At 40.5% G+C, this 12,444-nt stretch overlaps 1 protein-coding gene across 2 annotated transcripts in view; it reads right to left on the bottom strand.

Moving 5' to 3' along the window:
- The window catches only part of rap1aa (RAP1A, member of RAS oncogene family a), a 114,301-nt gene extending 111,632 nt beyond the window's left edge, over nucleotides 1–2,669 (bottom strand). Inside the window, exon 1 of one of the 2 annotated variants that reach the window (XM_072278732.1) lies at nucleotides 2,564–2,669. The gene's annotated coding sequence lies outside the window, so the exon portion shown is untranslated. Of the gene's footprint in view, nucleotides 1–2,314; nucleotides 2,427–2,563 lie in introns of those variants that run through there. The other variant, XM_072278733.1, reaches the window with a different exon arrangement.
- Between the last annotated feature and the right edge of the window lie 9,775 nt (nucleotides 2,670–12,444).

Here is a 12,444-nt window from a genome sequence, read left to right as displayed (position 1 = left end):
ACAGAACAAGGAAGAAGCCAGCAGCCAATCAACACACAGAACAGTCACAGGTTAGAGCAAATGTCTTATAATACACCGCATTATACTTGGAGTTTTATCTGCACAACTCCAAAGTATTCCATGCTATTTACATTAATAAAATGCAGAGAAAGTAAGACAAATTAGTTTTAAATTTTGATAAATGGGAAAGTTTTCAGCATTCAAATACAGAAATGTGAATACCATCAATCAAGGTGTACAGAAACCAACTTTAATTACAATTTATTTTATTGTCTGTTCATAGCCCATTTCAGATTCTACAACTTCACTAATGAATACCTCCATTCTCATCCACATCAATTAAAACTCATCCATATATTCAAGGATCAGTCCTTTCATACAACTAAGGTTGGTTAGTATAAACAGTTAATGTAAACAGCAAGACAGTTTGCAGTGATATTACACACTCCAAAACACTTCAAAGTTGTATCAAGCAAAATATGACTCTAACCCAAGGTGGGTAAATATTATGTCAGATGACAAAAGTTTTTTTTTAAAAAAAGTTTAATATGTAAGGGAGGCAGTACATGATAATTTGAGAGATATTAGCAGTCAATAGTGAAGTGATCAAAAGTAGAGATGTTCATGAGGTTGTAACTGGAATACAGCCCCAACCAGAGCCTGACAAGACCAAACAATCTCAGCTGGGTTCAGGCAAGGCTGTGCCAGCCCAGCACAGTACCTCATTCAGGACAATACCATTTCGTTTCTATTACCACACGTGTTCTTCATTCTTGATCAACAGCACTGTGTAGGAAGTTTTTTCTTCCCTGCAAATGCCTCCAGGTCAGGTATGGAAAAAATTACAAGCAATCTGGCTTGCTTTGACCATGGTCAAATTTAAATTTTATAATCAAGCAGACCTCCAAGCTGGAGAATCAGAATATTTCATAAGGTTATATAGCTGGAAAGGATTACAGAAATGAGGGACAATGCCATTGAAGATTGTTTTAATTCACAGCAGTGCTTAACTGGGAGCAAATGTAGGTCAGTAATCAGAGGGATGGTGGGTAAACAGGACAGTGCTAGTTAAGATATGGACAGCACATTGGGATGACCTGATTTAGAGGATAGAATGTTCCAGCTACATAAAGCATTTTATACAACATACTCATTTATTCTGTAATAATTGCTACTCTTACTCTGAAGGATATACATCAGATTTTACAAATCAGATTAAATAAAACTTACTCAATTCTCTGGATAATCCAGGGGAAAAAAATCCTTTAAATGCACCAAATCAATAGGCATGCTCTCTCAAAGTGCTTCCTTAAGTACCTTTTGAAAAATATTCCAGAATTGGACCATACAAGTGGTGAACCTATACTTAAGTGAGTGCTATTAATTGGGACCTCCCTACACATCACATTTTCCTCTTAAGTGACCCAATTCATTTTCCATTATCCAAGTGCTCAGTATATTTAATTAACTCAAAAAATAGCAAAATATACTTACACACCATGCCGCAATACACAAAACTACATACCAATATGGGCCAGCATGCCCAAAAGTAACAAGTCTTTAAGTTGTTAAACACTTATGGGAGGTGGATTGATAGAAATACTGGACTTAACCCAAGCAAGGTAGCTTAACATAACTGCAATATACCTACCTATCTGTGCACATAACTTTACCCTGACATCCAATTCTAAACTGCACAGCTTTCGTTAGTTAAAAGAAACTCAGAAACAAAGTCTAATTGAAAAGACAAGAATGAGAGAGCAAGAGAAAGCACGTTAACGTTTCAGATCGGTGACCGAAGTCACTGACCTGAAACGTTAACCCTGTTTCTGTGACTACTCCGAATGCTGCCCGATTAGTTAAATATTTCCAGAAATAAAGTTTCACAGGCTCATTACACTGCTCTGTCTTCCCCCACTCCCCTTCCCCAAACCAGCATGTTTGCTTTTGGTAGTATAGTCGATAGTGATAAACTTTACAGGGGTTTCCTGTCTGACATTTTTTTTATATATAAAAAGTATTTGTGCCTGGACACAACCCAGCCACACGGAAAGCAGCAACAGGAATCGCCCCCCACCCCCAACCCAGGACCGGGCAGGGCCCAAGGGTGCTCTCCTGCTAAAGGGCGCAACTCCCTCAGCTCCCGGGCTCTGGCTTGTTACAGGGAGCAGGAGGAGGAGAAGGAGAAACAGGCCTGGCGGCCTCACCTCCCGAGTAACGCCCCCCCTCGGGACCAGGGTCATTAGCCCCCCACCCTGCCTACGTCCCCTCCCTAAACTACACCCAATCGCCATGATCACCCTCCCCGCCTCACATGCTCTCGGACTCGGGTGCCCCCCTCGTTCGGGCTCCGGGGCCTGTTGGGGAGCGGTGGTAACTGCTCGATGTGAGGAAGGCGGTGGCTCCAACCGCAGCGCCGCCTGGCCGGACGCTGCCTCATCTTCTCCCTCTCGCCCGCCCTACTCCGCCGCAAACGGGCCCGTCCTGCCTCCGCGGTGTGGTGGGCAGCGGCCGCGCTCTACACCGCCGCCCCTCCCCGTCCAGCCCACCCCACAGCCGGTACCTCGGGCTCACTCGGTCCGCTCCGCTCCTGTCACTCCGGCTCCGGCTGCACCCGCTCGAGCTCCCTCCCCAACGTCACCGCCAGCCTCGCTCTGGTGCGCCTTAAAAGGGAAATAGCTCTTAAAGCGGCAGTGGCCCCACAAGCAAAGGCACACACCCAAATTCACACTCACGGGTCCAGACTCCTAATCCGTATCTATCTCTGCCTCTCTCTCTCTCTCACACACACACAGTTATGCTCAATAGACAAGCGTACTCACACATATAACTTTAATCTCTCACACTTTGACCTCGCCACACTTTCAATCTCTCTCGCTTACAGTCAAAACACTCTTTCATGACTTAAAAGCACCCATTTACTCTCAGAATCATATATGTATAACCTAGTTCACACTTGCACATATAAAACACTCAAAGTCACGCTTACACCTTTGTGTCACACATAAACTCTCAATCTTATTCTTACATGATCATCACCTGGCCACTACCTGTAAGTTTGTACGTTCTCCCTGTGACCGTGTAGGTTTCCTCCAGATGCTTGGGTTTCCTCCCACAGTCCAAAGACGTACCAGTTGGTAGGTTAATTGGACATTGTAAATTGTTCTGTGATTAGACAAGGGTTAAAACGGGGGTTGTGTGGCGGCAAGGCTCGAAGGGCCAGAAGGGCCCATTCTGTGCTGCTCAATAAAATAAATATTAAAAATACTCAAATTCTCACAAGTACCCCACCAAACACACACGCACCTCTACATTTTCACACATTGCCAGGATTCCTATGTTTCCAAGCTCATTCATTTCTCTGTACATTCTTATCTTCAAACTCGCACCCACACTTTCTAATTCACGCACAACTCCATGTCCTTACCCAAATTCTGTCATCCACTCCAAACACTGTGACTCACACACATTTATACACAACAAAACTTCCATCCAAACTCTTCGTATGAACATACGAACTCACTCACACTCTCTTTCAAAACTTTAAACATAATTAAACCCATCAAGTCTACACATCTAAACCTACATACACCCAATTTCACACAGGCAAATAGAGTACTGTGCAAAAGTCTTAAGCACATATATAGAGCTGTATTATGCCTTTCCAATTACCAAATAACACTTAATAGTACTGAACTAATACAAAGCTAAGTAGTCTTATTTCTGTTTCCTGACCGCCTTCCTATTTTAAACAATATGCTGTACTATGCAAAATTCCTAGCCATCATAACTGGATATATGTGCCTAAGACTTTTGCATAGTACTGTATATAAAATAGTACACATCAACCAAACGATACACAAACTCTGGTCTACACCGTCACATGCTTAAATGCACTCATTCACTCCAATGCGCTTGCACCAAAAACACACAATTACCTATAGACCTAATGATCACACACACACTGCTAGAGACTACAATCTGCCCAATATATGCATGTGTACACAAATGGAGAATAAGATATGCCCAATTTTGCATCAGTACACACACACACCCCAAGGTAGGCTCAAACTTAATTATTCACACACCCAGGCCTTTATCAACCTACCCAAGTACTTAAACAAACAGGCTCATCTCATTCAAACTTACACCTAAGCTCGCACAACAAACTAATTCATACTCACAGACTTGTACAAGTTCATAAACTCACATAGAATAAAGCAATAAACCATCAAATCCATGTGCAAACTAAGTAGTATACTGCAGAAGTTCTGAATTTCTAAATGAGATGTTTAAACAATATACCATCTGCAGCCTCAAAAGAAATACCAATTTGATACCAATTTGAAGAAAAACAGGCATGTTCCTCCATGTCTTGGCCAATGTTAGTTCCTTAACCAATATCATTTAAAAAAGCAGATTATCTGTTCTTTACCTCTGTGGTCCAAGAATTTCCTGAGGACAGACTGACCCCAGAGCATTAAATATTATAATTGTGAGCACATTTCTAAAAACATTACTCTGACTATAAAAGATTTTGTAAATGTCCTTATTTGATTAAATTTAATTAAGTAGCTGGTGTTTAGGTCAGCAATGAAGGTCCTCCATTTCTGTCCATCCTTTGCCACATAGGAATCTTCATTACCATTTTGTAACAATTTTTTTCACCAGTCAGGGTTGTTAGCGCTGAGCTGACCCCCTGAACGTGGAGTTCTGGCCTCTGCCCCTTGATCTGCTCGACATGGGTAGCCCCACCAAGAACCAAAGAACAAGGCCCTGACTCCAGCCAACATCACTCTCTGGGTCAGTGAGGCACACAAACCTCCACACCACAACAAAGTTGTGGTCCTCTTGGAGGGACTTGCTGAAAGTTGCTATAGAAATGCAAGTTGTTGTTGCTGGTTCAATTGTGTTTCTCGGGTAAATCTACATGCGTCACATACACACAGGCACAAACAGAGCCAGAAGAACTCATTGTGCAAACATATTTAAATATAAAATCAGGAGGTTTAAGCACTTCCACAGTGCAGCGGTGGTACTGACCTCTAATACAACCTCCACCTAACTGAATAATATTGTGAAGATAAGCCTATCGATTTAACAAAATATCTAACACACATTGCAGTCTGCTGCAAGTTATCAGAGAGCTAAAACATGGCTACCAGTAAACATAAACTGTTGGATATTCGGTGCACCTGCAGGATGACATCAGGCATCAAACATGTCTTTGTTAATACTCTGTCCAGTTACAGAATTACAGGCCCACAACATACTCATGACCTACACAAATCATTGTACTTCCTAACTTAACAAGCAGGATCCATGGGATAGAGGCAGAATCAGGTTTAATATTACTGGCATACAGTATGTCACTAAAGTTGTTAACTTAGCAGCAACAGTAAAGTGCAGTACGTGAATTAATAAATAAATAAATCACAGTAAGTAGATATGTATATTAAATAGTTAAATTAAAAATAGTGCAAAAACAGGGGGGAAAAAATGAGGTCACAAACAAAGGAAAATCTGCAGATGCTGGAAATCCGAGTAACACACACGAAATGCTGGAGGAACTTAGCAGACCAGGCATTATCTATGGAAGAGAGTACAGTCCATACTTTTTCCATAGATGCTGACTAGCCTGCTGATTTCCTCCAGCAACTTGTAGGTGTTACGTAAAATAAAAGTGAGGTAGTGTTCAAGGGTTCAATGTCCATTCAGAAATCAGATGACAGAGGGGACAAAGCTGTTCCTGAATCACCGAGTGTGTGCCTCAGGCTGCTGAACCTCCTTCTTGACAGTAACAATGAGAAGAGGTGATGAGGGTCCTTAATAATGGACACCACCTTTCAGAAAATGTCTTGGATACCCACGAAGAGCTGACTATTCTACAACTTTCTGTAGCTTCTTACGACCTTGTGCAGTAGACAGCACCCCCCTCAATACCAAACAGTGATGCAGCCTATCAGAATGCTCCCCCTGCTACATCTGTAGAGGTTTTCAAGTGTTTTACGTGTCAAACCAAATCTCTCAAACTCCTAATGAAGTACAGCCACTGTTTTGCCTTCTTTATAGCTGCATCGACGTGTTGGGTCCAGGTTAGATCCTCAGACATATTGACACCCAGGAACCTGAAATTGCTCATTCTCTCCACTTCGGATTCCTGTATGAGGATTGGCTTCTCACAGAAAATGGGATGAGTGGTGGTTGAACTCAATAAACACACGAGCTTTTCCTGTTTAGTTTGCCAGGCTCATGCCTGCTCTCTGAGATGGACATAAAATATCACACTGTATTTATAGATGAACAAAGGTGATATCCTCGTGTTAAATAAATTACAAATACAGATGATCCAGTCAATTTTTTCAATTGTTATTGAGTAATATTGGTAAGAGCGAGTTGCTGATTTTATCTATGTAAGATGAAGCACTGAATTCAATTTGGCTGGCGTAGTAGTATAGCAGTTAGCATAACACTATTACAGCGGCAGCAACCCGGGTTGGATTCACACCAATGTCGGTGTTCTCCCCGTGACTGTGTGGGCTCCCTCCCGTGCTCCAGTTTCACCTCACGTTCTAATGACGTACAGATTAGTTGGTTAAAGGCTGATTTATACTTCTGTGTCAACTCGACGCCATTTATTACGGCGTCGCCGCGAAACCTATGCAGAGCCGACGCAGATCCCTACACCGTAGCCTGACGCGCACCTCTCCCAAAATGTAACTGCGCGTCGCAGCAATGCAGATCGCAACAACTGTGATTGGTCCGCTTGGTAGCATTGCATTTCCTCCTACGCTGCAACAGCTTCCCATTGGCCGACTGAAGGGCAGGGAAGGAACTCTGGCTGCAATGCTTTCCCTAAAGCTTTACAGACCTCCGAAATTATGGAGGACATATTTCGCTTTTATGAAAAAAGATGCTCGCTTTAAACTTATTTACCCCGAGAAAGACTACCATGACCATGAATCCTTGCGCGGGCAGGTGTGTGCACATGCGCGACGTGCCTGAATTTCAGAGCAACGCAGACACACCAACGCACAAGTATAAATGCTCACAACGCGCGTAGGTCCCTTGTGTAGGTTACCACATCGAGTTTATGCTGTAGTATAAATCAGCCTTAATTGTTCACATGGGGGTAATTGTGCAGCACAGGCTTGTTGAGTCTGCAGGGCCTGTTATTTTGTTGTATCTCTAAATAACAAATAAAACAATTCAAAAGCTCCACATTGCACTTCGGACTATCTTAAGGTCTTGAAAGATACAAATAAATAATTCTTTCTTCCTTTTCAAGGACCCAGATTAAAATTCTACTCATTGAATTGGATTGGGTCTGGTAAAAAGATGAAAGTTTGAGTCACACAATCCAAGTAGTCAATTCCCAGCTAAAATTTCATTGAATTGAAATCAAGTTAGCAGGCTCATCCGGAGAGCCAAAGGATACTAGAGCACATGAATACAAAGAAACAGAAGCTTTGAGCAGGCCACTCACTGCTCATTATTCAATGTGATTATGGCCGACCTATGCTGGCCTCAACTTTTCTTCAGCACCATTTCCCCACCACTCTCAGTTTCCCAGTCTTTCAAGTTTTGTGTAGCTGAATGATAGAATCTCAGAGAGGGAAGAAATGAATGTGAATGTGGGAAGGACAAAAAGGTTTAGGATATCATTAATAGGTACACTACAGTTTGTGCAGGCACAATGACTAAAGATCCAGTTTCCATGCTGTGTCTCTCTATGGTTCTATGGGCTTACCATTTTGGACAAAAGATTTTGAGCAATATACAACGAATAGACAAATCATAAAGATTGTATGAGTCAAAGTGGAGTGTGAAGTGTAATTATTATGTAAGCTAGCAGAATTTCGTGGGGCAGATTGGATTGAGAAGAAGGCCTTTACGGATCCATCACTGATGGTACACTGATTACTTTGAAGGCTCAGTGAAGTAGGTGGGATTCCCAAATGGAAGACCTGGAATCTCGAGAGTCCACATTGTAAACTTATGCTTGCAAGAGTCATTTCCTGATACTCTGATACATATCGGTTGCAGAGTTAAGTTGCTTTAATTTGTGTCCAACTGTTCTGTCTTGTAATCAGCCACAATATCACTCAATAGTGGAACAGGCTGAAAAGTCTGAATGGCTTCCTCCTACCAATATACTTGGCTTAACACAGCTGATTGCTGAAAATGGGCACTCTAAAATTGGTTCACTTACCATTGTTCAAATTTGGTAAATATTGATGAGGTAAATATTGACAGTTCAGAGGTAAAGAAAGGAATAAAACCATGGGAATACCTACATAGCCAAAATATTTCAATGAAAGCTACGATCTTATTCAAACCCATGGAATTATTTCTTGAGGCATTTGTTTAATTGTATTTTTGTGAAGGGAAAAGTATTTTGTTTGTGTGGGTCTTATGCCATTTTCCTTTGCACACAGACAAAGCAGAAAGGATTTATGACAACTGGCGTTTTATATAGTGGGAAAGAAATATGTTCTATGATGAAATGCAAAGACTCTAACCATGAGGTTAGAATCCTATCTTGGGAGCAAACAAGTCAGGGTCATTATTCCAGTAATTTCCTAGTCTTTCTGACAGCTCATTTCCAACAAGTTTTCAGCTGTACAACTTGTCACCTCATCTCTGAAACCAATGAAATGCCAACTTCAGTCAATGAGCTGAAACTCATAGGCGACACTGTGTAGACATTTTTGGATACTGAAATCCAACTAATAGCTGATTCTTTCACTAGTCAAAGAAAATGAGCTACAGGTTAAATAGTGGCAAAGCAATGTTCCTCCATTAATGCCACAAGCCATCCACAAAGGCTTATGACAATATCCTGGAAAACTTGACCAACTTTCCATAAGTCAGAGTCACAACCCAGAGAAGGTAGAAGTCGATGTTGAAAATTGCCACTACATCCTATATACCTTTGGGTATGAAAGAAAAAAACTTACCCAAAGATCAGACCTGGCACATTATGGTCCATTAGACATTGCTGATCACCTCCTTCCTGTGTATTTCAGAAACATGGACTACCCACAGCAGACACCTTAAAAGTGTCAGGAAAATACCGTTCAACTCTGTTTCCACCATATTCTCCAACTCTGTTGTTAGAATAAGCAAAGTAACATTGGTGTCTCTGCTAGGTTAATATCCCCAGAATCAAGGCTCAAATTACACTCAGTTGTCTCTTCATTGCCTCCTAAAGCAGACATTCTGGTCTGACCTCTGACACACCAAGGTGTTACCAGGTGGACAGATAGAATTCTTCAAAGACATCCTCAATTTTTGTTTCTGAGAAAATGTAACATCATGGAAATGTTAGCCCATGACTGGTTGAAAAAGGAGAAAGAGCTTCTGGGATACTTAGAGCTTTTAGTTTCTTCATCAGAAACAGTGGAAAGTCAAATAAAATTGGCAGAAGGAGCACATTGCCTCCCATCCCATTAAGCACCTTCTGCCACTCCTGTGGCAGAGACTGCGCAACTTGACTTGAATTTCCTTCTCATAACCGAGAGAACTGGTAGAGAAACAAGTCTTTATTAAACTATACAGCACAGAAACAGGTCCTTCAGCCCAACTTTCTCATTTCCACCCAAGATGCTGTTTGAACTCATTCTTTTTCCCCATATTTGGCTCATATCCTTCTGAAGGTTTCCTGTCCATGTACTTGTCTAAATGTTTTTTAAACAATGTAATTTATCACCCTTAATTGTAAGAGGAAGAAATAAAATTGCTTGTGGGTTAAATTGTTTACCTGCTTAATAGATTTTGTTTTTTCTCAACAAAAGCGGGAGAGCCCAATGCCCAAATCTTTTGATGATTCACGTTTTGCGGTTAGGGTGGGTACATTATTCTATAGAAGGTCCCAAAGCTAGCATTAAAGCCAAGAATCCAGACTCGAGAATCTTGTAATGAGCTTTTCATTTGTTTCAGGAATATTTCCCTGTTTAAGTAAGGACTTTATTGCAGACTACTGCATCATCAATGGAATTCTACTGTGCAGTGGCACTAGAGCCAAATGTGACGACTTCTGGACAAGTACAATGGAGTGTAAGGCTCCCTTTATTTACAGCCTACAAGAGTGATATCAGACTTTAACTATTACCACGCAGACAAGGGTTCTTTTCACAAGGAAAGCAACAACTGAGGGTATCCTAAAAAGACATCTTTAACATTATTGAGGGAAATCAGAACATTCAAGAGGGAAAGGAGTCCCTGTTGCTCAGTCGACCATAAGCTTGGTGCTGTGCAAAAGGAAAGTGACTTCAGATGAGTGAGAGACAAAATTATGATTCATAATCAAATTAGGAATTCAGGGGAATCCCAGATGGTAGTGAGAATGTGGAACTCACTACCACATAGGGTAGTTGAAACAAAAAGTATAAATTAATTTTAAAGCAGAAACTAAATAAATAACGAGGAAGACAGGACTAAAAGGATTGATGATAGTCACAGAAGATTCTGCAGATGCTGGAAATCCGGAGCAACACACACAAAATGCTTGAGGAACGTATTAGATCAGGAAGCATATATGAAAATGAAGAAATAACCGACGTTTCGGGCTGACACCCTTCTTCAGGACTGGAAGAAGCGGGGAAAGACAGAAGATTATGAAGATAATGTTAGCTTTATTTTGTTGAAAGACTATACCGTTATGGGCCTGTTGAGCTGAAAGATCTATTTCTTTGCTGAAATGTCTGTCATATCCCAAGTGTTTACCACAGCCTCAGGTTTATTTTCCATTAAACCATCTGATATTCTTATTCCCCTTGCCTTCAATTCTTCTGGCCTTTCTGAATGACATTACTAATGGAATGCTGCTTAAGCTTTTTTCTGAGGTCAAGTAATGGACCTGGTAATGTTGATTAAACTTACAGTAGGATTGTTACTTCAATGATATTGGGGAAGCCTTTCTTCTGTTAGCTGAGAAAGCTGTAGAAAGAAGAGAAAATTAAATCAGCTGATTTCAAGTCCTTTGGTTTGATATAAAGGGGAATCTAAACTCCACCTTTAATGTTTTAGAATGAATAATCATGTCAAATATGTTGCTTGTTCTACAAGTTCAGAACAAAAGGGGTATTACCTGAAAGTTCCAGTAACACACACAAAATGCTGGAGGAACTCAGCAGATCAGGCAGCATCTGTGGAGGGAAATAAATAAATAAATAACGTTTCAGCCTGAGTTCCTTCATCAGGAAGGAATACTTGAAAGTTAGAGCTGAGGCATTTATGATAATGTATTTTTTTCAAAAAACGGTAGCAAAAAATTGGGAAAGGCAGTGGATATTGGGGTTCTTGGAACTTTTAAGAAATGTCAGCAATTTTGTGTGATGGTAGCACCAAAAGATGGAGGGTAAACATGATGAAACACAATTGAGATGTAAATTACTCATCTAATTGAATGGCAAAACAGTCTCCAGGGTAGAACAGATTTCTTTTATTTCATTCAGATAACACACAGTTCCTCTGTCCCATATGAATGCAATTTACTTGACCACAATACATTTACAAATTAGTGAAAAAAATTTCCAGAATGTTTCTTCTTGATGAGTTGTTGCCTTAAGGAATAATAGGTTGAAACATCCCAAGATGTACTGTACTACTATGGTGTTATTAATGCTTTCTGGGAGAACACAGGAAACAACCACACTGGCAAGATAGCCTTATCTTGGATAAGTTATGTCTTGTGTTTTTTTTAATTGTTCGATGGCATGAACAACAGGCTTCTGAGAATTTCAGTTGTGGACAAATGCCATCAGGAGTTCTTGCTGTTTATCACCCATGAAAGTTAATAGCTATTAACTTTCCAAGATGATAATAATCATCAGAACTATTAAATATTGATGAGTTCAGCTTCATATCCAGGATTTTGCAGCCTTAGAGAGTGAGATATTATGACAATGCCAGTTATTTTACACTTGCTTGGAAATCAGCATGCAGCATGAAGAAAGGGGTGGGATTTTGGACAGCGATGAAGTGACACAACAGTTTGGTAGTTTCTATTCTATAGAACACATTATAGCAGGTTTCCAAATTAATGGGTAAAATTACTCTTCAATTTAAAAAAAAATGTTCTTGACATGTAGTTCAGTATCTGTTACCCATTTTAGTCAGGTTATTGATGCTTTCCTCATAACCTCCAGCTTGGGTAAATGATCATTATTCACCTCCAAATCTGTAGGATAAATTTTACTAGACAAGTTGACCATGTATTTGTAAAGCCAATAATGTTATGATTTTATTTGACAAAGCCTGATGGCTTAATAACAGTACTATCCATTGCTATCAAAGAAGTGAATCTGTTGCTTCTTCTTCCTGTTTGAAAAGCTTTCTACTCCACCTACATTCTCTTCCCCATAGTCATGTGATCTTTCTACAAAGCAGGAGAGATCACTTGACTATGGGGATTGGAAAATAGGTGGTATCAGATCCAGA

The sequence above is a fragment of the Mobula birostris genome, chromosome 14 (assembly GCF_030028105.1).
Source record: "Mobula birostris isolate sMobBir1 chromosome 14, sMobBir1.hap1, whole genome shotgun sequence".
In the NCBI taxonomy this organism is placed as follows: domain Eukaryota; kingdom Metazoa; phylum Chordata; class Chondrichthyes; order Myliobatiformes; family Myliobatidae; genus Mobula; species Mobula birostris.
The sequence above is the reverse complement of the archived record's forward strand: the minus strand, read 5'-3'. Positions and strand labels throughout refer to the sequence as shown.